The sequence below is a fragment of the Ovis canadensis genome, chromosome 11 (genome assembly GCF_042477335.2).
Source record: "Ovis canadensis isolate MfBH-ARS-UI-01 breed Bighorn chromosome 11, ARS-UI_OviCan_v2, whole genome shotgun sequence".
In the NCBI taxonomy this organism is placed as follows: Eukaryota; Metazoa; Chordata; class Mammalia; order Artiodactyla; family Bovidae; genus Ovis; species Ovis canadensis.
The window spans coordinates 27,723,849-27,747,828 of record NC_091255.1 but is presented as its reverse complement, the minus strand read 5'-3'; the positions used below and the strand labels follow the sequence as shown (position 1 = coordinate 27,747,828).

Here is a 23,980-nt window from a genome sequence, read left to right as displayed (position 1 = left end):
AACCAAAGCAACTAGACTGTTATTCAGTGGGGGAGGATCCAGGAGATGATGTAGGTTTAGAAACAGGGAGAAAGGTAGGCAGGGGAGGAGAGGGTAGAAGTGGGTGCTCCCCACCCAGGGTCCTTTCCCCTCTGTTGGCCTCCTGTGATCTGCACTGAGATCCAATAGTGCATAGAGGTTCATGTCGGCTCAGAGATCCTGACCACACTCATACTGCAGGGAGCTTCTAGACGTCACTGTTCCTGAGAACGTGGCTGTCTCTTGCGGGTCCAGACAGAAACAGAGCTGCTTGGTGGGGCCCGGGCAGCTGGGTGCTACTGGTGCACGGGTGGAGGTTGTGCTGGGAAGGCCTGTTTATACCCATTTTCCAGATAGGGAAACTGAGGCTCAGAGTGTTTAAAGGTCATTCCAAAAGTTATACAGTTCATTAGTGATAGCCTGAGCCATATGTGCCTTCTTGGGGCTTCAAAAAGGGATATATTCCCTCTAAAATTCTATTCCTCACATAAAAACCTAGTCATGGAGGGATGTCCCTGGTGGTTTAGTGGTGATGACTCTGTGTTTCCACTGCAGGGGGGATGGGTTCAATACTTGGTCAGGGAACTAAGAAGAGGCATATAGTATGGTGCAGTCAGAAAAGAGAGAGAGAGAGAAAAGAAAAACAAATCAATATATGATCAGATGGAAAGAAATGTTTTATAAATATGAATAGAAAACATTATCATGAAGGTACCTTATCATTGTGTTTAATGATGCCCCAGGAGCTTCTGATCCCTGCTCTCTAAGAATCTCTCTCTTCCTTCTTTTCTCTTCTCTCCCTTCCTTCTGGGCTCTAGACTGGGAGCGGAGAAGATTTAGACATTCTAGAACTTTCTGAATGACATGGAGGTGGGTCACTGTGTGGAATAAATGTCTCATATTGGCTCCAGCACCTTGTTAAAGCAAATGATTGACTAAAACAGAGACTAGGATCAGCTGGGTAGCAAAGTGGGGTAGGGAGGAAACGCATAGCTTACCTGATGTCAAGCGGGACCCCGCTCTTTGTTCGAGAGGGGGCCCTGGGGTGCAGCCAGGACGAGCAGCTGAGGGTCCTACAGGCACCAAGTGGGGAGCAGGGGAGCAGGTGCCCCAGGGCCACACACGGGTCTGTACCTCTCTCCCTTCTGGCTCTTGCCTGGGTTCTCAGAATTTGCAAAGGCTGACATCTCTGAGACGTTCTCATAGATGGAGCCCACTTGCCCCATGCATCTACTCTCTGACCCCACTAGATTCCTGAGTCAACTAGAATATGACCGGATTTAAGGGGAAGATGACACGCTAGGAACAGAAAGGAGGAAAAGAAGGAGAGATTCTTTACAATCCTCTTCAAAACCCGGGATATGGGAAATTTTTCCTCATTGACTGGAATAGGAAGCAACTGGAACTCATTCACCACAGGTTGGAGTGTAAAATACAACAGCCTTGGAAACTTGGTGGATTATAATAAAGTTAACCCTCTACCTCTCCTATGTCCTGGCTCCTCTGCTCTTAGATATTCACCAAAGAGAGATCAGAACAGATGTACATGTGCTTAACAGCTTCACTCGTCACAGCCCCTCACTGGAAACAGCACTGTTTAAAACAGGAGAAGGGGAACAGTGAATGCTCTTTGCAAACCCTTGGGCTATAGGCCACCAGGCTCCTCTGCCTGTGGATTTATTGAGGCAAGAATATTGATACCGGTTGCCATTCTCTCCTCCAGGGGATCTTCCCAATTCAGAGATCCAACCCATGTCTCCTGGGTCTCCTGCATTGGCAGGCAGATGCTTTACTACAGAGCCACCTGGGACTTGCCTGCTATGGACTAGCCCTCAGCAAGAAAATGAGACTGAGGATAAAGGCAAGGTCTTCAGTGAACCTCACTATTGAGCACAAGAGCCAGACACAAGTGAGCACACACTGGGAGCATTCTGATCACAGAAAATCCAGAAACAGGTCAGAAAAGCAATGGCTTATGAGGGGCACCAGTTGGGAGGGACCCGAAGGAGTCATCTGGGTACTGGGAATGTCCTGGAGCTTGACTTGGATGGTAGCCATACAGCTATTTACAGCATAAAAACTCATCCAGCAGACTAGGGTCTGTGTGTTTACATGGACTGTACCTCAATAAAGTACTGTTTAAAAAGCACCCCAGGCCAAGTGCAGTGGCACAGTGCGTGAGAATCCACCTCACCATGCAGAGAACGCAGGTTTGATCCTTGGTCCTGGGAGACTCCACATGCGGTGCCACGATTACTGAGCCCAGGTTCTGGAGGCCACTTGCCGTAAATACTGAATCCCACACCCCTAAGCCAGGCTCAGCAATAAGAAACCATACGTGGCACTGAAGAAGCCCCCACTTGCTGAAACTAGAGAAAGCCAGTGCAAAGCAACAAAGAATAAGCAAGGCCAAAGGAAAATAAGCGAGTGAACTTTTAAAAATTTAGAAACCACCCCAAACTCTCAGAGCCCAGGGAGAAACAGGGATAGCTCGAGGTCAAGAAGACATGCACTGTGACATCTCCAGGTGATTTGGAAGTGAGTCACAGTGAGTCCAGCCCAAAAAGGAGAGCCCAGGGGCCTCTGCTCCAGCCCTGTAGGGAGGGCCTACTGAAAACCCAAAGGCCAGTGGGTTTTTGGATGAATAAAGACCGTAAGGAGGTGTCTCCAAGACCCAGTGGCTGGCACAGCTGACCTCAGCAACCTGGCATCACTGTGTGTGCAGTCACTGAGACCCTTGCCCAGGACCAGGCTTGAGGTGAGAGGCAGCCCTCGAGCTCCGTTACTTAAAGTCCAGACACTTGTCTGAGATTCTCTGTTCTCTGCACTGTAGACCATGGGATCTGTTCCAAATGTGTCGGCCACTCACTCTCTCAAAAAGCCAGAACCTGACAAGTGTGGATGAGGACAAGGAGAAAGGAGGCCTTTTGTGCTGTTGGTGGGATGCTACACGGTGAGGCTGTGATGGGAAACACAGTGTACGTGCTTGACCCTAAGAGACTGGCATTAAGCTTCTGATTGCTAAAGAGTCCATTTCGAAGACACTCATCCTTCGTAAACATGGTGCCGGCTGTGTGACAGCTTCTAGATAAGCCACCACGCTTGCCCCATCCATCAAGTTCTCCTTTCTAGGAAACCCTGGGCAACCTAGAAAACTGTTTGAGTGACCCCACATGTTGCTTCCTGCCCCCTGGTTCCTGCGTAACCACCCTACCTTTGGACCCCAATAAAAGCGGAACCCCAACCTGTGCTCTCACCTCCTTCCCACTGGCCATTGTGCTATGTGGCCCTTAGGGCTTGAGAGTAATAATTCTCGTTTTCTTCAAAGCTACCTGATGGTTGTTGCTGAGCTGTGTCTTGAAGTCGTGATAAGGACCAGAGAGGCCCATCTGGCCACAGTACTAGCTCCAGCTGGCCTAATGGCTTTGGGGTCCCATGAGTAGTAAAGCCCCATGTGAGTGCCCCCGGTGTTCCTGAACTGAGAGCATCACTATGCATAGTCTTAGACCGACCCTACGAAACAGTACAGATGTTCCTTTAACAACTAAACACAGAATTACCATCTGGTCCAGCAATTCCACATCTGGGTCAGATGGTAAAGAATCTGCTTGTAATGCAGGACACCTGGGTGTGATCCCTGGGTCAGGAAGATCCCCTGGAGAAGATCATGGCAACCCACTCCAGTACTCTTGCCAGGAGAATCCCATGGACAGAAGAGCCTGGCAGGCAACAGGCCACAGGGTCGCAAAAAGTCAGACACAAGCGAAGCAACCTACCACTGCCAGCAATTCCATGTCTGGCTATATAGCCTAAAGAACTGAAAGCAGAGGCTTGAAGAGATACGTGTACATGCATGTACCTGGTATTATTTACAACAGCCAAGAGATAGAGGCAACACGGGTGTCCATCCATGGATGACTAGCTAAACAAAATGAGTCTATACATACAATGCAATATCATTCAGCCCTAAAAAGGAAGTGAATTCTGCCTCAAGTTTCAACATGAATGTTGGGGTATGAAGAAGTTTTCCTCTACCCTTCTAGGTTCTTCTGGCTGGTCTAAGATCAGATTGACATGAGACACAATAAAAGGAAAACAATCTAACAAACGTATAGTAACACTTGCACACATAGGAGAGACCCAGGAGAACTACCCACCAAAATGGTCAAAACCATCACTTTAAATAACACCTACAGCTAAAGTCACAAGAGGACGTTGAGGGCAATGGTTTGGGACTTCAAAGATGAGGAAGGCTACTCACAGAAAAGTCAGTGTTTGGTATGTCGTGTTTGCTGGGTGCAGAGTGGACTCTGACCTCCACACCCCGCTGTGCTCTTCTGTGAATACATCTCTTCACGGCTCTATTTCTGCAACAGGTCTTTTGTCTGCATTCTTTGCTGCAGTTGTTCAGTTCCGTCACTCAGTCGTGTCCGACACTTTGCAACCCTGTGTTGAGGAGGAGGTAAAAGAAAAGCTTTGAGTCTTCAGTTTCTTGAGAAGAATCAGCCTAAATGAATACTCAGGCCAAAGTGACACATTTAGGGGTGGCAACCTTTGCTCCCTTGCACTCTCTAAGTTTCGGTCTCTCCTCATCTGTGAGATGGAGCTAATCACGGGCCTCCTTTGATATGACTGTCGTGAGCACTGAGTGACCTGAGGCTTGGAGGGCACTTAGTCTGGCTACAACTCACCAAACTCAGTCCCAGTTATCTTCTACCATCTGATTTGGAATCACTAAGAGCAAAAACTTCCCTTTAACCTCCTTGAAAGGGATGGTACCAGATCATCTCAACTGCATGGATGACAGTCAAGCTCTTGAACCTTGGATATATGTCTCAGGACTGAAGAAGACCCCACATGGCACCTGGTCCTGTCCAAGTGATGGAGACTTCAGAATCAAAGTGAGGACGGAGAGCAGTAGATGGCGTTCAGGTAGGCTGCCTGGGCCCGAGAGAACGGATCAAGTCTTCACACTTTAACTAAACATGACACCCTTTCTCCTTCTTTTCCTTTCTTTTTCTCTGCCACTGACTAGGAAAGATAAAGCCCCACTCTGTAGCCCCCCACACATTGCTAAATAAAGTAATCTTTCAACTGAATTTATCATCAGAATTTCCAATCCATCCGGCACTATCTAGATCAGATTTACCTCCACTCAGTACGACTCATCCACACACAGTAAAACCAACCTACTGACACAGGGTTATGATGAAGGAAAGCGCAGCATTTATTGTAGGTTACAGGCAAGGAGCCCAGGCAAGCTTAAAAACCCCATATTCCATGATGACTTTCAGGGAAATGGTCTTAAACACAGGGTGAGGGAGAGGGTGAGGGGTGTGTGATCAGCCCATGGATGTCTTCTGATTGGTTGGTGGTGAGGTATCGGGAGCCAATATCATCAAGCTTCTGGGTTTTATGACCATGTGAGCACCATACAGTGAACATCTTCCACGTAGCAGGGATTTCTATATCTGTAAAACAGCACAATTTGGTTCAGAATACTGTCTATAGCTCTTGTTGCTGCTGCTGCTGCTGCTGCTAAGTCGCTTCAGTAGTGTCTGACTCTGTGCGACCTGATAGATGGCAGCCCACCAGGCTCCCCCGTCCCTGGGATTCTCCAGGCAAGAACACTGGAGTGGCTTGCCATTTCCTTCTCCAATGTATGAAAGTGAAAAGTGAAAGTGAAGTCTCTCAGTCGTGTCCAACTCTTAGTGACCCCATGGACTGCAGCCCACCAGGCTCCTCCATCCATGGGATTTTCCAGGCAAGAGTACTGGAGTGGGTTGCCATTTCCTTCTCCAATGCATGAAAGTGAAAAGTGAAAGTGAAGTCGCTCAGTAGTTTCTGACTCTTAGCGACCCCATGAACTGCCGCCCACCAGGCTCCTCTGTCCATGGGATTTACCAGGCAACAGTACTGGAGTGGGGTACCATTGCCTTCTCCCTATAACTCTTGAGAAGAAACTAAATGTCCTTGACAGTGTTTAATGGTTAACCTATTATCACTTTGTTTTGCTTGACTATTACCCTTTGCTTCTACATTTTCTCACTGAAATTTTATCCTTAGAACTTGAGGAAGGACTAGGAGGCTAAAGGTTTATAACCCTCAAGGTTCATAGGGCTGTCCGAGGATGCTCCCATACCATCCTGCTGGGTTACAAATGTCAGAGGGATTAAGCGAACAGTCATGGTCATGGAGACCACACCAAGGTGAACAAAGCTGTGGGGACTATTTATCGTTAGCTCAAAGTAATGTTAATGCCTTACATTCTGATTATATCTTTTGGTTAGGCTGAGAGTTTGCTACAAAGGGGGGCATAGTTAAAGAGAAAACAACAGGTTCAAACTGGCCTCACTTTTGTTGAAGCTCATGATTCCAACCCTAGGTGTAACACCTGACCTAACTGTAGCTTTGACCTTCACCAGGAATGTAGTCTTAATCAGCCAGTCTGGAATTTTCTAGTCAGCATCTTGAGGTAATCAGTCTCCTGGGACTTCTTCCTCTTCAGGAGGAATAAGAAATCTACCTGACCTCTTTTGCTAAACAGTGGTGAAATGCACATCACATAAAATTGACCATCTTAAGTGTACTAGCTCAGACTGTAAAGAATCCACCTGCAATGTGGAAGACCTGGGTTTGATCCCTGGGTTGGGAAGATCCCCTGGAGGAGGGCCTGGCAACCCACTCCAGTGTTTTTGCCTGGAGAAGTGCCATGGAGAGAGGAGCCTGGCGGGCTCCAGTCCACGGGGTCTCGAGGAGTCGGGCATGACTGAGCAACCAAGCAGACACACAAGTATGCCTACAGTCCAGTGTCCACCCTGTGGTTGTACAAAACTCACCATCATCCAATTCCAGAACTCTTTCATTTTGCAAAATTGGTCCTGACCTTTCAGATGTTGCTAACACATTCAGAAATTATAATACACAGAGAAGGTCAAATAAACCCGGGAATGGCCACAGAAAGGATATACTGTGCCCTTCGATGTGTATGGTCTCATTGAACTCACACAATGACCTGTGGGGCAGCCAATCGTGCTGATTGCATAGGTGAACAGCTAAGGCTGGGAGAGGTGAAGTCGCTCGTCTAAGATTCCCCAGCCGATGAAAATGGCAGAGCCGGGGATCTGAGCTGGATTCAGTTTGATTCCAGGTTCTTTCTAGAAGCCCAGGGCCTCCTCAACAGGGGGATGACAGAGAGTGACAGAGACAAGAAACCCTCTAGTCCAGGATCCTGTGCGGGTGCCCCAGACAGAGACAGCGACACAAGAAGGACAGACTGGGGCAGCCAGAGGTGTGAACCTAGAAGCACCTGGAGACAAGACTGGCTGCACCTTTGGGTTCACACAGCAGGACCCGCAAGGGGACAGGGCCCCACACCCAGCCCCTGGGGACGAGTGCTGGGTGCAGTCTGACCTGGAGCTGATGCGGGACACATACACACCGCCCTTGATGGAGATGGCATTGACTTGGTAGAAGGGCAAAAGGTGTACATAATCCAGGAAGATGCTGTTGTTCACTGACACCTGTTGAGATGAACACACATGGCAGGAGGGGGTCCAGGGACAGGTGGGAGCACACCTGTGCCGCTGGGACCCCTGCTTCCAGACGTTCAGACCTGTATCTAGTTCTTACATCAATCCCCTGTAGCTCAGGGCAACAGCCTGCAGAGTTGTGCCAGCTGCAGGAACATGCTCGGGACCCGAAGTGCATCGAAGGGCAACCTCCACCTGACTCTAGTCCTTGGCTTCTTCGTTCTTCTGGTGTGTGTTTATCACAGTGGGTCTGTCTTTCTAGTCTCAGCTCTCTTGTGGTGTTATTGAAATATACATGCAAATGTCCATGGGGAGCAGAGAAGAAGTAATGTCAGCTTGTATGATGAGGGGGTGGGGACATTCATGTTCACACAGAGAAAAAAGACACAGATGTACTCAGCTCCTCTCCCATCTCCCCAAGCTCAGAGACACCGCTCTGCTTGCAAAACCAATGTGCAATGCCAGGCAGAACTAAGTCTTTAATAACACCTGGATAAATGCAGCAACAAGGTAACAGAAAAACAAATATTCCCAGGGACCTGGAGTGGAAGAAGGGCCATGACAGAGAAATGGAAATAACTTGGACTGAAGGCCCAGGAGGCCAAAGAGCATCACGGTGACTTCTCCAGTGCTTACTTCCAGAGTGAAAGAAGCAACAGGTGAAGGTGTGTAAGGAGGTGAACGTGTGTAAGGAGACTGCGGCCTTACAGGAAACAGTCCTCTTCTCTGTAGAAAGTGTTGCTCACATGACTATTTAAAGGCAGCTCGCAGCACCTTATGGGGCTGGGGAACAGACAGCTGAGGAGAGGAGAGTTCCCACTCACCTTGAACGTGGAGCTGTCTACCTTGAAGCAGATCTCAAACAGACTCCCCTTCTGGAAGGGCATCTGTATCTTCCTCTCCTCTGGCCCCCAGTTTCTAGCTGCCTCGTGTTGCAGACCACATACCCGCCTCCTTTAAACCAAGGGTTGAAGTGGAAGGCAATTTCACGGTCGTTGTAGCCCCTCTGAAAGTCCACTTGAAACCTAGGTCAGGGAACATCAGACAGTATCTGGGCTTACTGCCAAGGGTGGGAACAGGAGGTGCTCACTCTGACTGACATCATCTGGGAGCCTGCGTACAACCTGCGTGGCTGGTTGGTACCCATCCCTAGTCTTGTCCCATCCCTTTGGTTCACCGAATTTGCAGTGTGTTTTGTGCAGTTACCACATTTTGCCCTTACAGTGTGGTTTTCTAAAAATAAGGAGGAAATGGGTAAAGAAATTTGTGTCCAAGATGGAAGTAGAGGAATGTGCCTAGAAGTGAGAGGCTTTGGGTCCAAGTGGTGGCTCCCTGGAGGGCAGCCTGTGTCTCTGAAGCTGGGAAACAGGACAAATGGAAAGAACAAGTGCATTGATGGGACACCTACAGAGATGGTGTCTAAAGGGGAGACCCAGAAAAAGCCCTAGGTCTCTGGGCATGGGGACCTCAGAGTGTGCGTCTGTCCCTCATCAGAGGGTGTTGTGTGTCCACCTGACCTGAGTGAAGTCAGCAGGCCTGCACCCCGACCCCAGATCTGCCCTGTTTGTCATCTGCAATGACCCAGGGCCATGCTATCCTCACACTGCCCCATGCAGAAAAGGGGCGACTGCCTTCCTTCAGGGAGGACAACCGAAACGATCCAAGGGCACCCCTAAATAAGTATCTCTTGTTCCCATCTCACCTCGGAAGAAGCCCCTCACCATCTCCACCTCTTTTGGCTATAGCTGAAACTATACGGTGAGGAGTGAAGACAAAAGGAGCCTCCAAGGGGCCTAGCTCACCAAAGGGATGCAATAAATCCTTGTTCTGCTGTTTTCCAGACGGAGCTCATGCCTGTCCCCCAACCAAGGTCCAGCTTGAATTATCCAATAAGCATCTGTCTCCCAACATCTTGCCTGAAGTCATGGCCAGTGTTGTTCCCAGTCTGCTTCTAGGGTCACTCAGGCTCCCAGCTAACACACAACAGTCAGACGGCACGTCTGGCTCCCACGCCATCACCACAGAACCAGGCTCCGCGCCACACCCATGGGTGGCCCTCAGTGGACATTCTACCAGCAGAGTGCTCTGTTTCGCTTGTTTATCTGGGGTTTCTTTTGGCTTCATGGCTCGAGGATCTTAGGTCTCTGATCAGGGATCAAATCCATGACCTCTGCAGTGGAAGACTGGAGGCCTGACCACTGGACCACCAGGAAACCCCCAGAGCCCATTTGCTTTCGTGAATAAGGGTGTGAGTTCTGAATGCCATCCTAAATACCAGGATGCTCTGTGAGCCCTCAGCCATCAGGGGCAAGAGGAACTGGTGTGTTTCTGGACACAGCAGCCCTCCCTCCAATGAAAACGAAGCTCCAAGTGACCCTGAAATGAGAAATTTTAAGTTCCTATTTCTCTTAAAAGGGAGATGAGTGTTTCTGACATGTCTCTGGGTGTCGTTTTCCCCTTGCAGTCCCCCAGCTTCATTCCTGTGTTCCTTTGAAAATTCTGCCCCAGGGAAGGAGAGAACAGCAGCTCCCATCGGAAGGGGGACCCTCGGAGGTAGAGACAGGCTCTATTGGACAGAGTGGGAGTAGAAAGCCCTCCTGTGATGAGAGGAAGGGTTGGCACAGGGAGGGGGAGAGAGGGGTGGAGTTCATAGTCAAGGTCCTGGGTTCCCCTGCGGGCAGGGTTTCAGAAACAGGTGCCTCATTTCCCTCACAGTCCCCTGCAGGCACTGAGGGCTCTCAGAGTCCCACATCACTGTGGCCGTGTCACCTGGCAGGGGAGGCAGTGGCAGAGGAAGTCATCTAGAAGCCAGATGTAGAAGTAGGGCTGTGGCGGGGGAGGGGCCTGGAGGGATCCAGAAGGTCCCCAGGCCCCATACAAAGTAATGAGAGGAAGAGCTGGGGTAGAAGTCAGCTGGGATTGGACAGAGAGGCTTCTGAGAGAGGCCACGTGTCCAGAGGGGCCCCCGTGGGCACGGCAGACCTCAGGGTGCACAGGTCCCAGGCCTCCACACCACCCGGAGCTCAATATGGTTCAGCCAGGGCTTCATGAACTCCTGAGGACCTCCCACCTCTGGAATACGTGCAAGCTCTTCTCTGTTCCCGGACAGTCCCCCCCTTGGGAGAAAGACAATGGGAAACAGCTGAGTTATCTATATTTTGAACTGACTTTCGAGAGAAAAACCTTGAGACTGAAAGAGACCAAATACAACTTTGATGGCAAGTTTAAATATTTCCAGGTCCCCTGAAATGAAGTTTCCAAAGGAGATGAGACTGGCTAGAGGAAATGAAGGGAGTTGATGTATCTGCAGCTCTGGGTCATTGTATACGAAGTTCAGTCCCAGAACTCCACCTCTGGGCTGGCCTGCTTCCCTCCCTAGACCGTGAGCCTCCATTCCCCCCTCTCTGGGGAGTCTGGTTAATGGTGCCCTGGATGCTACAGGTAGGTGGTAGGGGGCGCTGAGCATTGTTGGCAGGGCCAGGCTCTTCCCTTCCCCTATACTGGGTGTGGGCAGCTTGGAGGATACAGGATGGACCATCCTGAGCTGACAGCACCCTGTTCACTCAGCGGTGAGGCTGAGAGAGACAACAATTCCCAGTACCTGTTTTCGTCTGTGGAAAGAACACGTCCCATGACGGTGACCATGTGTCCATCCTGGAGACCTCCTTCGATCCTCCCCGTGAAGGGAACAGGCTGTGGAGAGGAGACAGTGGTCAGTTGGCTGCCTCCTTCTCTCCATCCTCATCAGCCCTGGCTGGGGCTGGCCTGGGTGTGGGGCAGCTGCCTAGGGACCCAGTGCAGCCACGAACAGGACAGAAGGAGCCTCAGTCCAACGACCTTCCAGCCCTGGAGTGAGGAAGTGACACAGATATTCTGAGGTTGGGAGAAGGAGCCCCTCAGCCTCTGAGAGGATGTGACAAGGTCAGATTGGCAGCTGGCAAGGGAAGAAGTGGCAAGTCCACAGCCCTGAGATGGGAAGGAACCAGGGGAGAGAGGGAGGCGGCTGGACCCCAAGCCAAGCTACTGCTAAAGACCCAAGTCCTGGCTGGGGACTCAGGGGTCCACCATGGACCAAAGAGACCCACCCACCTGTCCTCGAGGATAAAACTTTGGCTCAGCTGAGCAGGTCAAGAAGTCGTCCTCCCCCTCCTGCCCAGCCCACCCAGAGAACAATGGTGACCTTGACCTTTGCCCCCCCACAGCCTCAGAAAGCGCCTCTTTTCCAGGTGCTCTTTGCAGCCAGGGGCAGCCAGCCCCCTCTTCAGCTCCTGCTCCTGGGCTCCCATCCTTCCTCCAGGCTCCAGAAAGCCTCCCAAGTCTTCACTGGCATCTCCATGCCTCCTGGGCCCCATCACTTTGTCATGTTCTCTTTCCTGAGCCTCTTTAAAGGACCCAGGCTTATGGTGAAGATGCTTCATTTTAGAGCCAGGCATCCTTCAGGTTTGAATCCTAATTCTGCTGCTCATTAACTGAGTGGCCTTGGGAAGCTTATTTAACTTCTCTTTGCCTCAGTTTCTTCATCCATGAAATGAGAACAAGTCCCAGCTTCTGGGTGACACTGATGATTAATGAGAAAATGTCTGTGGGGAGAGACTGGCGCATCCTTCCAGAATGCTTTCTATCTAACGTGGTTGTACAAACTGCCTTCAACACAGCTCTGTCTCCAAGTCAATTTTCACATTTTCACACTGTTGAAGTATTTTCTACCTTCTACTCTAAGCAATATTTTACAAAGATTAAATGCTTACAGGAACCAGGGAGGTGATTTGCATAGTTGAGCTGGCCAGGTAGGGGACAGTCGGGAGTGGTGGAGACTGCAGCAAAGGAGGCATCGTCTTCCTTATCTAAAGAGCAGTGTCCACTCAGCTGTAACCTGATTACCTTCCAGTCCAGTGCTGTCAGAGCTTCTAAGTCTTTAGGAGAAGACAGAAATCTGAGATTTTTCTTCTGTAAATCTTTCTAATTTGGGGGGACTAAATGCTTTGAAAAGGATTATAGTAGGTTTCCTTTGCTATAAGGGACATATAATGAAATATTTGCGCTGAACTGATATATCTAAGTTTGCTTCAAAACAATCCAGGGGTGGAAAGGAAAGTAGAGCTGGGCAGAGATTAAGCAGATAGTTCAAGATTTGAAACTGAGTGACTGGTATGTGTTGTTTATGATACTAATATCTCTGTATTATACTTTCTCTTTGGCGACGAGTTAAAACAGTCTGCAGGCCAAACAAAAAAATACGCACCAGCTCAATTCAGTCCTAGTCCATGTCCTTCAGTTGTAGGACCACCCAGAATCCAGGGAGGCCCCTCCGAGCCCAGTGTGCACAGTTGGCCCTGGGAGAAAACCAGTGATGCCGAAACCCCATTCAGACAGACTGTGCTCCTGGACCTTGGGCAGAGGAGTCTTTTGTGGCCCCCAGGTCTGGTCTGAATTCTGCCATTAAATACTTTGGTGACATTCAGTCCAGTTCAGTTCAGTCCCTCAGTTGTGTCCAACTCTGTGACCCCATGAATTGCAGCACGCCTGGCCTCCCTGTGCGTCACCAACTCCCAGAGTTCACTCAGACTTGTGTCCATCGAGTCAGTGATGCCATCTAGCCATCTCATCCTCTGTCATCCCCTTCTTCTCCTGCCCCCAATCCCTCCCAGCATCAGTCTTTTCCAATGAGTCAACACTTCTCATGAGATGGCCAAAGTACTGAGTTTCAGCTCATAACGTCTCTGCCTCTCTGAGTTCTTCCTGTCAAAATCCATGTCAGTGAATTTGGAGAAGTAGAATCAGCCTACCACAGGCTGACTAGCATGGTGCTCTTGCCTGAATCCCCTCATTTGTTGGAGTTTGAAATCCCCCTAAGAGCCTTTCTCACCATCAGGAGAGACAAGGCTTAAAACGTATCCACCTGGCAGCATGGGCTCCTCCCTCAAGCATATTCACACTAAGGTATAGAGTGATAGGACGGGTCCTCAGGGCACAGAAGGAAGGCAGGATGGAGGAAGCCCAGTGTGGATCATGGGGGCGGGCAGTACAGGTTAATCTTAAGGAACGATTCCCCCCAAAAAAACTTCATGAGATTTTAATGTCTTAAATGGTGCCCTCACATTTCAAATTGAGTATAATCCAAAGACAAGATTAATTATTACTGCATTATAACAGCAAAGAACTGGAAATGAATCCAGAAGTCCACTAGGAAGAAAATGGTGAAATTAATTATGGTATTTCCACACGACAGATTCTAGGGAGACCTAACAAGAAAAGAGGAAGAAGGGACCACTTTGAGAACTGATAAGTAATATTGCCCTCTGTATTATTTTTTTAATGGGTAGGAGTGGCTATATACATATATTTACTGAATTTAAACAAAACTTTTCTGGAAAGATTAAAAGAAACAGCTAATAATTATTGACTCCAAGAAGGTTATGGTAGACTGAGTAATTACACCCTCCCCCTTTTCCCCACCAAAAATGTCAACATTATAATTCCTAGAAGTTGTGAATATGTTCCTTTACCCAGCAAAAGGGACTCTGCAGGTATGATTGAGAATCTTGAGGTTGTGGGGGTGGGGGTTATCTGGAATATCTGTGTGGGCCCAATCATCACAGGGTCTGCAAAGAGGGAGGCAGAGGAGGAGAGTCGGCTGTAGGAGATGAGACAGCAGAAGCAAGAAGCTGCGGCTTTAGAGAAGGAGTCAAGTGGAGAGTTCCCTGGGGGTCCAGCAGTGGATAAGTATCTGCCTCCAATGCCGCGACTGAGGGTTAGATCCCTGGTTGCGGAACTAAGATCCCACATGGGCCACAGCTAGAGAGCCCACGGGCCACAGTGAAGATGCCTTGTGCCACAACTGAGCCCTGATACAGAAGAAAAAAAAAAAAACGCAGGAGGAGGAAGGGGCCACAAGCCAGGGCAAGCGGGCAGCCTCTGGAAGTTGGAAAACACAAGGACACATTCTCCCCTGAAGGCTCCAGAGGAAACAGCTTTGCTGACATTTGATTCTAGATTTCTAACCTCAGAACTGTAAGGAAATAAATTTGTATGGTTTAAGCCTGGTGTGGCCAAAGACCCCTCTGTGCGTGTGCATGTGTGTGTAATCTTAGCAGGAAAGATCAGTGCAGGCCTTGGCTTCCTATGACCCAGGAAGATGGATTTTTATCTTGGATTTATAGCCTCACAGATTAGGCTGGCCTCCCAGCTCCCTGTGCTGGCAGCTCTGATGTCACCAAGTCACGTGACCTGTCTATTGAAAAGCTGGCCTTTTGAATCCAAGGATTAGAGAGTAAAAACATGTCATCAGAATAATAAAATGGCTGAACCTGGAAGCAGCTCCAAGTCCCCCATCTGATGGAGAACAAGACCCAAGTGACACATCCTGACTCAGACCCCTGTGGAGGCACCCACCAGGCAGCCCAGCTTCCTCCAGCCCCACTGGAAGCCCTCACTAGACAGGCTGAAGGACATTGCCCAGCGCGGAGCACACAGACCATGCCAGGGCTCCGGGGGGGCGGGTGGGCTTGAGTAGGGACCAAGCAGCTCCCCAGCACCTGATGCCCCATGCACCCCTCCCAACGAGGGCTCCGTCAGCCCACCTGCCCAGCCTCTCAGGAACCTGAGACCAGGAGAGGCTCCAACTGCAGAGCCAGGCCAGGAAGCAGTGAGCTCAGAAAGTTCCTGGGACCCAGGCTGCGGCCTCCCTGCCTCCTCCTCCCCCATGGCACTCTCTGTGGACACCCCTTTCCCGCAGGATGGGGGAAATAAGACACCTCCCTCCTCAGCCCTTATCACCTGTGAACCTTACAAGTGGCCTCCATCTCTGTGAGCCTCAGTAATACATATACGTTGTGGAGATGATAAGGGTTTAAACCAGCTGTCCCAATCTTTCTGGCACCAGGGACTAGTTTCACGGGAGACAATTTTTCCAAGGATGGGATGATGTGAGTGATGCAGGGTGGCTATAAATACAGATGGAGCATCACTAGCTCATGAGCTGCTCACCTCCTGCCGTGCAGCACAGTTCCTATGAGACCACGGACAAACACCAGTCCATGCCTGGAGGTGGGGGACCGCTGGTTTAAACAAGGCTGCCTATGACAACACCTCCACACAGGAGGTAAAAGTGCCCAGAAGAGAGCCCTTTGCACCTCACAGTGCGGGGGCAGCCCGCTCCCCCCTCCTGGGACAGTCTTTCTCAGACACCCTTGACCTGCCCTGCCTAGCTCCCTCAACCCTCAGATGCCAGACACCTGTTCAGAAGGGCTTTCCTCCTGCACCCAGACTCCTAACAATTCTAAACACTTTCAGAGCCCCCCACAGTGGGCCAGATACCTTTCAAACTCTCTCAACATGCTACCTTGCTTGATCCTTAGCCGAACGCTGGGTGGTGACTTGATTATTCCCGCTATACCCAAGCAGAACCTGAGGCCCAGGGACATAAAGTAACTTGCTTGAGGTCATCCAGCTAGTAAATAGCTGAACCCAGGGAGGTCATCTTCCAAGTAAGTGCCCTTAAGTGCCATGTTCTATTGTTATTCTCCCCAGAAGACGTTTAACTTCCTTCATGTTAAAAAAAAAAATGGAAATTCACTTTTCTATTTATTACTTAGACTCTTCATCCCCCACTGAGCACCCAGAACAGGAGAGAGATCAGGAGGAAGCTCAGTAAACATTTGTCCCAGGCACAAATCCTGGTGCCCCTCGGCCCTGAGTGGCACCAAGGAGACGGGCACAGGCAGAAGAGGGGGCAGGGCCGCCCTGGTTGGTGTGTCTGCCCTTCGGCTGTTCTCTTTGGAACGAGGCCTCCCCTGGCCTCCTGTCACCCCAGCAGGAGCTGGTTCCTCAGAGCCCCACAGCTGCATCTGCCTGGCCGAGGCCTCCCCAGCCATGGAACTCACTGGGTTTATGTAGGGGTCCTAGGTGTGCCTGAAGCCCTGTTCTTCATCACCTACGTGACCATTGCTGCTTTTCATGCTGTCCAGGCAGACCTCTGCAACAGGAATGACGTACCAAGACACAGAATTCAATGCAGTTTATCTGTTATTCATTGGGGAGGAGCCAGGAACAGGAGAAAGTCAGTTTAGAGGAAGGAGAAAGGTAGGGAGGAAGACGGAGGACAGAAGTGGGTGCTCCTCTCCAGGGCCTCCTCCCCTCTGCTCTTCTCCTACCCTCCACCCCAAGTCAGAATAGTTCACGTAGGCTCAGACATTCTCACCACGTTCACAGCTTCTAGAAGACACTGCCCCTGAGCATGTGGCTGTGTCATGTCCAGACAACAGTGTGTGTGATGGGGCGCTGCCTGGGCATGGGGTGGCAGTGCTGCAGGAAGGCCTAGTTATACCCATTTTTCAGACCGGGAAACTAAGGCTCAGAGAATCTACAGGTCATATCCAAGGTCACACAGCTCACTAGTGGCAGCTTGAGCCGTATAAGGCTACTCCACTTCTTCAAAAGGTATTCCTCCCCTTTAAAATTCTACACCTCACATGATAGCATAATCACGTAAAAAGAAATGTGTTGAAAATAGAAAACCTGGTGATGGAGGTTCCCTTATCCTTGTGCATAATGATGCCCCGGGAACTTCTGACCCCTCCTCTCTGTGAATTTCTTTCTCTTCTCTCTCTTGATTCTGGGCTTTAGAATGGGGAGCAGAGACATCTCAGACATAATAGAATATTCCAACTGACTTTGCGTTGGAGGCAATATATTGAATGACTGTCTTTATTTTGTTCCAGTACTTGGTTAATGGAAATGTTTGACTGAAACAGAGACTCACGATCAGCTTTTGTCGGAAAGGGGTTTGGGGAGGAAACACACAGCAACAACAGACTTAGCGGAGATTAAGTAGGCCCCCACCATGTGCTAGAGACGGGACCCCGTGTCCAGCCAGGACAAGCAGCTGAGGGGCCTATAGGTACTGAGTGTGGAGCAGGTGCCCTGGGGCTGAGAACCTGTCTGCACCTCTCTCTATTCTTGGGCTTGCCTCAGTGCTGCAGAATTTGCAAAGAATGACTTATTTGACATATTCCCATAGATTGAGCACACATGCCTCCTGTGTCCACCCTCCGTCCCCACTACATTCCTAGATCAACCACAATGTGACTGGATTTAAGGGGCAGATGGCACAGTTGAAGCAGAAAGGAGGAAAAGAAGGGGAAATGCTTTGCAATCCTGTTTGACACCAGGAACACGGGGACCGTTTCCTCATCTACTGGGATAAAGATCACTGAACTCTCATTCAGTGCAGGTTGGAGTGTAAAATACAAGAGTGTTGGAGACTTGTAGGTGGGTCTTCTGCCTCTAGTATCCAGGCTCTTCTGCTTCTAGATGTTTACCCAAGAGAGATGAAAACATATGCATGCATGCATAACAGCCTCACTCACGGTAGCCCCACACCGGAATCACGCTGTCCACGAGCTACAGAAAGGAAACATGAATGATGATGTGACCACAGTGGACTAGCCCTTGGCAATAAAAAGTGCCGGGGGCCAGCGTGAGGAATTCCGCCCATGGCAAAGGTCATGAGGAAGGAGGCTTGGCATACGCAAAGGCGTGATCAAGCCTCAGGAAACCCCCTGTTCCCGAGCATCTAACCCCAAAACCAGAGTCTGTTTTATGCTCTCACCTACACCTCTGACTTTACGGGGGGCTCTCCCCCATAACCGTTTCTCTCGGAGAAGGAGTAAACGTGCAGCTCCAAGGCAATAAAAATTCTTGGGCGTGACAAGAGTGTTTCAGCTTACGGACTCCTCTGAAGGTTATCTAGCCCACCTGTATAGGTTCGTCCGGCCACATGTGATTGTCTACAGCCTCCTAACCTGAGAGGCACGAGATGTTTTAGACTTACTAAAGGCAAATTCTTTTGGGGAGTTGGAAATTATTAGTATAGTGTGTTGGTTAGGAATTATATTGGTGAAGGGTTTTTCATTTGTTGTGTCAATAATTGCTGCTAATTCCCTGCTCTGGGTGGAACAAGGGTGTCTCAGGTCAAACCTCTCTGCTGACAGACTAGCTTGTGTGACAGGATTATCCATACTGCTGCCACTAGGCACATGATTGTTTACTACCTCTCAACCATAAACAGCACAGAGAGTTTTGGAGTATTTTGAGAGTCTTAATTAGCATAGGACTTTTTCCTCTTGTTGAGTCAATGATTGCCGCCAGGCCTCCATATCCTTAGGCACCTGGGAATATATTAATCAATGTATTTGGAATATAGCAAAAGGAAATATAGTAGTTTTTGATGTTAGCAATACTAGACTTTTTGAGCTAATGGATTTTCTCTTTTGTAATAGATCACTGTACTTTGTTATAAATCACTGTGTCCTTGCTATGTAAGAATGTAACTTTATCACTATCTTAAGACTAAATAGATCTTAAGGGGAGCATTGGTGAAAGGATTTTCATTTGTTGGGCTGATGTTTGCTGCTAAATCTCCATGTTCCCTACCCTTATAATGAATATAACTAGCATATAGGAAGAAATAAGTATTAACCTTTAAGCATATAGGAGAAATAAGTATTAACCTTTAAGCATATAGGAGAAATAAGTATTAACCTTTAAGACTAATCACGTTAACCTTGGGTTAAATAAATTCCTTTCTTGATTGTAACTCACTACACCCTCACCCTATAGGAATGCAGCTTTATTTGGTGGGTGGTGCCTGGTTTGAGAGAAAACACCCTTGGGAAAAATAAGATTCTTGGTTATCAGAAAGAAAGGATCATAAAATGTCAGCAGGTCTCACTCATGGCCAGAAGATGATGTACCTTTTTTATACATTTATGTGAAGCACCTGATTTTGATAAAGGTCAGGACTGCTGACCCCCACGTGACTCTGTATTCATCCCTATGTGTAACAAAAGGTATATAAGCAAACCCCAAAATAAAGAAATCGGATCAGTTTCCGGAAAGACTGATTCCCCCATGTCGCTTCTTTCTTGCTCCCATTTTTCTGGCTGAATTCCCATCTGGAGCATGGACGCTATTCCACGTAATCCAAGTTATTCAGCCTCTTTTTCTCCACTAATCTTCCTACTGCACTATCCATTTCCAATCTCTCTATAACTGTGATTAAATATGTATTTTTCCAAAGACGCCGACTCCGTCCCCCCACCTTCGAATCACCCTGGATCCACCGGGGCTGGACCCCGGCAAAAAAGGGACCAAAGATATAGGCACGATCATCAGTGACACTGACAGCTGTGCACAGGAGCCAGGCACGAGTGAGCACAGGCTGGGAGTCTTTTATTAGATAAAATCCAACAATCGGTCAGAAAAGCGATGACCCATGGCAGGCACCAAGTGGGAGCAACCCGAAGGAATCATCTGGGTGCTGGAAATGTCCTGGAGCTTGACCCGGATGATGGTCACACAGCTGTTTACAACAGAAAAACTCATCCAACAGGCTAGGGTCTATGTGTTTACTTGAATGATAACTCAATAAAACACTGTTTTGTTTTGTTTTGTTTTTAATTCTCAGAGCCCAGGGCGACACAGAGACAGCTAGAGTTACGGGAAACACACTTTGGCATCAGCAGACAACTTGGAAGCTGTCATTCACTTGTCAAGTCGTGTCTGACTCTGCAACTCCATGGACTGCAGCATGCCGGGCTCCTCTGTCCTACACTATCTCCTGGAGTTTGCTCAAATTCATGTCCATTGAGTTGGTGATGCAATCTAACCATCTCATCCTCTGTCATCCCCTTCTCCTTCTGCCTCCAATCTTTCCCAGCATCAGGGCCTTTTCCAATGAATGGGCTCTTCGCATCAAGTGGCCAAAGTACTGGAGATTCAGCCTCAGCACAAGTTCTTCCAATGCATATCCCACGTCGATTTCCTTTCGGTTTGATTGGTTTGATCCCCTTGCTGTCCAAGGGACTCTCAAAGAGTCTGCTCCAGCACACAGTTCAAAAGCATCATTTCCTGGTGTCAACCTTCTTTATGGTCCAACATTCACAACTGTACATAACTACTGGAAAGACCATAGCTTTGACTATGAATATTTGTTGGCAAAGTGGTGTCTCGGCTTTTTAAAGTGCTGTCTGGGTTTTTCATAGCTTTCCTTCCAAGGAACAAGCCTCTTTTAACTTCATAGCTGCAGTGACCACCTGCAGTGATTCTGGATCCCAAGAAAATGAAATCTCTCACTGTTTTTCACATTTTCACATTCTATTTGCCATGAAGTGATGGGACCAGAGGCCATGATCTTAAGGTATTTTTATGCTGGATTTTAAGCCATCTTTTTCACTCCTTTCTTTCACTTTCGTCAAGAGGCTCTTTAGTTCCTCTTCACTTTCCTGCCATTAGAGTAGTACCATCTGCCTTTCTGAGGTTGTTATTTCTCCCAGCAATCTTAATTCCAGATTATAATTCATCCAGCCTGGCATATCTCATAATGTACTTTGCATAAAGTTAAATAAGCAGGGTGACAACATACAGCCTTGTCATACTCCTTTCCCAATTTTCAGCAGGTCAGTTGTTCCATGTCCAGTTCTAACTGTTACTTCTTAACTCTCATACAGGTTTTTTGGGAGACAGGTAGGGTGGTCTGCTGAGTAAGTAATGAAAGTTGCTCAATCGCTTCGGTCTCTTTACCACGCCATGGATTATACAGTCCATGGAATTCTCCAGGCCAGAATACTAGAGTGAGTAACCTTTCCCTTCAGGGGATCTTCCCAATCCAGGGATCGAACCCAGGTCTCTTGCATTGCAGGTGGATTCTTTACCAGCTAAGCCACAAGGGAAGCCCTAAAATACTGGAGTGGGGAGCCTATTCCTTTTCCAGCGGATATTCCCGACCCAGGAATCGAACGGGGGTCTCCTGCAGTGTCGGCGGATTCTTTACCAACTGAGCTCTCAGAGAAGCCCAGCGCGATCTGGTGCTCTTTAAGAATTTTCCAGGTTGTTTGGTTCCACACAGTCAAAGGCTTAGTATAGTCAGTGAAGCAGAAGTAGGTGTTTTTTCCTGGAATTTTCTTGCTTTCTCTATGATCCAACAAATGTTGGCAATTTGATCTCTGGTTCCTCAGCCTTTTCTAAACCCAGCTTGTATCTGGAAGTTCTCAGCTCACACACCGCTAAAGCCCAGCTTGAAGGATTTTGAGCATACCCTTGCTGGCCTGTAAAATGAGCACAGCTGAGTCACAGTGAGTCCAACCCAAAAAGAAGAGTCCACGGCCCTGCTCCCACTCCACAGAGAGAGGCAACAGCCACATTTGAGGGTCAGTGTATTTTCAGATGGATGGAGACAGTAGGGAGGCATCTCTAAGACCCACTGCCTGGCACAGTTGACCTCAGCAGCCTGGCATCATCGTGCAGTCACTGAGATCCTTTCCCAGGGCCTGGTTCTTGTCTTAAGGAGGTGAGAGGCAGCCCTCAGAGCTCTGTTACTCAAAGTTGCAGACACTACTCTCAGGCTATCCGTTCTCTGCCCTATAGACCATAGGATCTGTTCTCAATGTGTTGGCCACCTCACACTCTCAAGAAACTGACAGTATTGACGAGGTGTTGGAGAAAGGAGGTCTTTGGCACTGTTGGAAACACAGTAAACATGCCTGATCCTAAGGGACTAGTATTAAGTTTCTGATGGCTAAAGCTTCTACTTCAAACACGCATTTTGCATGAACACACTGTCAGCTGAATATCGGCTTCAAGGTAAGCCCCCATGCCTGCCTCACCCATCAAGTTCTCCTTTCTAGAAAACCTTGGGCAACCTAGATAACCATGTGAGTGACCTCACCTGTCTCTTCCTGCCCCTGGTTCTCTCTTCACCACCCCACCCTTGGACTCCAATAAAGCCAGAAGCCCAGTTCTGTGCTCCCTCCCCCTCCACACTGGCCACTGTCCTGCGTGGCCCTCAGGATGTGAGAGTAAGAAGCCCTGTTTTATCCAAGCTCCCCCTTGGTTGTTGCTGAGCTGCATCTTTCAACTGTAGTGGGAACCGTGACATTTGCACCAGCTGAGGAAATGCCTGCGGGGACTCCCGCCAGTAGTAAAGGCCCACGTGAGGGCCCCCAGGTACTCCTGAACTGCCAGCATCTCCACGCACAGTCAGAGACCAATGCCACACAGATTACGGCATGGATGTTGGGGAATGAAGAGACTGTCCTGTATCCTTCTGTGTTCTTCTGGCCAGTTTAAGAACTAAATTGGCACAAGAGAGATTAACAGGAGTTAAATCTAAGAAGAGTTAATTAACACATATATATTGGAGACACCCAGCAGAATTAGCCCACCAAAACGGTCAAAGCCCTCAGCATAAATAATCCCTGCAGCTAAAGACAGAAGAGAATGTTGAGGGTAATGGTTTGGGACTTCATAGGGGAGGAAGAGGATTCACAGACAAGCAAAAGTTTGGTTAATAAGTGCTTGCTGGGCTCAGAGTGGACTCTGATCTCTAGGTCCTGCCGGGTTTCCCCATCACACCTCCCCCAGGGTCTTTCGGAGATATCACTGGTTAAGGCTCTATTTCTGGAACAGACCTGTTTCTTAACAAAGAATCAGTCTAGGGACTTCCCTGACAGTCCAGTGGTTAAGACCCCAGACTTCCATTGCAGGGATGTGGCTTTAATCCCTGGTGGGAGAACTAAGATCCCTCAAGCCACGTACCAACCCCCACGCCCCAACCCTGCCAAAGAAAAAAAGAATCAGCCTAAATGAATCCTCCTGGCAAAACTGGAAAGACACATCAGTGTGACTTCCTAGCCCCATTAGACCTGTGACCTTTCCCCAAAGGGCCAGAGTTTTCCTTCATAGGGGGAGCACCCCAAACTGGAGCTGAGGCTTCTGACTGTCAAAGTTACCTGGGGCTCCTGTAGGGAAATTAGAATCAGACACCTCAAGCTCAGAGGAGCCTCTGGGACTCTTCATTTATTATCATTGTGTCCCTCTCCTTTGCAAAGCATTTCTAACTTCAAGACTGTATAAATGTGAGCCATTAAGGTGCCATTGCTCTCCTTATCTTAACATATCTAATCCATACCTCAAAGAGCTTTCCTTCAGGACAGATGAAATACTTCCTGTTTTTAAAAGTTTGATAACACCAAAATACAAAAGACATCGGAAAATTTCAACAAAGATGGCAGATTCCATCGTTGGTGCACAGATGAACCATTTCCCAAACCAGGTAAATAAATTGACCCTACAAAACAAATGAGCTAGTTCCTACTAGGCTGTTTCTACCGCCACAAGAACGAGTTTCCCCGTGAACTGGTTCCAACTCAGAAACAGTCCAACCACAATTCCCCTTCTTCAAGGTTCAGTTCAGTTCATTTCAGCTCAGCCACTGAGGAGAAACTCAGGCCGAGGAGGCAGTCGTCACCACCCAGGCAGGTGGAGAAGCAACTGACCATGAGGAACAAACACGCGGAAGAGAGGGTGCGTCCCTGCCCCAGACAGAGCTGGATTGTTCAGCTGTGAAGTTGGGGGTGAAGTGGGGCTCTGTG

At 48.8% G+C, this 23,980-nt stretch overlaps 1 pseudogene; it reads right to left on the bottom strand.

Annotated features, from left to right (window-relative positions):
• Positions 1–584: 584 nt before the first annotated feature.
• Positions 585–16,507, bottom strand: LOC138414812 (galectin-9-like; annotated as a pseudogene).
• Between the last annotated feature and the right edge of the window lie 7,473 nt (positions 16,508–23,980).